The sequence below is a fragment of the Herpailurus yagouaroundi genome, unplaced genomic scaffold (genome assembly GCF_014898765.1).
Source record: "Herpailurus yagouaroundi ecotype Mexico unplaced genomic scaffold, PumYag 220, whole genome shotgun sequence".
NCBI lineage: Eukaryota > Metazoa > Chordata > Mammalia > Carnivora > Felidae > Herpailurus > Herpailurus yagouaroundi.
The window spans coordinates 9,454,769-9,455,170 of NW_024412451.1; positions in this window are offsets into that span (position 1 = coordinate 9,454,769).

Consider the following 402-nt stretch of genomic DNA (forward strand, 5'->3'; position numbering starts at 1 on the left):
TGGGGGGGGGGGGAACCTCAGGAGCGCCACTGTGGGGTCAGGCAAAGATTGGGGCAGGGAGCAGGAAAGAGCTGCCTCTGCACCGGGGGCCAAGGAGGTGTGTGAGTGGAGCCTGGGGACCACCCTGGAGGACCTCCAACTGGCACCGTGTCCTGACTCCTTAGGCAGGGCCTGATGCCAGGCTCACAGAGACCCCTTCCCCTATGCAGACCACAGAAGGACAGAGAGGGTCTGTGCCTACCCCCTCCGCAGGGGCACAAAGGCGGGCATGCAAGCTCCACATCCCTCCCCCACCATCCCATGCGCCCCCCCCCCCCCCCCTGCGCCGGGCTCACGGCGTCCAGCGCACCCCCCCCCCCAGTCCCTCCCACCTCCGTAGGGCACGCAGCCTGCTAGACAGGG